Source organism: Sinocyclocheilus grahami, unplaced genomic scaffold (genome assembly GCF_001515645.1).
Source record: "Sinocyclocheilus grahami isolate Dianchi unplaced genomic scaffold, SAMN03320097.WGS_v1.1 scaffold36497.1, whole genome shotgun sequence".
NCBI lineage: Eukaryota > Metazoa > Chordata > Actinopteri > Cypriniformes > Cyprinidae > Sinocyclocheilus > Sinocyclocheilus grahami.
The window spans coordinates 1-322 of record NW_015522718.1 but is presented as its reverse complement, the minus strand read 5'-3'; positions in this window follow the sequence as shown (position 1 = coordinate 322).

Here is a 322-nt window from a genome sequence, read left to right as displayed (position 1 = left end):
CGTCTTCACTTGTAGACTGATGGGAATATTCCAGCATTTATTGCTGAACTGCAGTGGGAGGAGCTTCACTGAAGGTGTTACTGTTGTGGGAGGAGCTTCACTGAAGGTGTGCTTGTTGTGGGAGGAGCTTCACTGAAGGTGTGATTGTTGTGGGAGGAGCTTCACTGAAGGTGTGCTTGTTGTGGGAGGAGCTTCACTGGAGGTGTGATTGTTGTGGGAGGAGCTTCACTGAAGGTGTGATTGTTGTGGGAGGAGCCAAAGTTTAAGTTTGATTTTCTACTAAATCACATATTAAGCATTTACATTTACCTGCTATTTACAG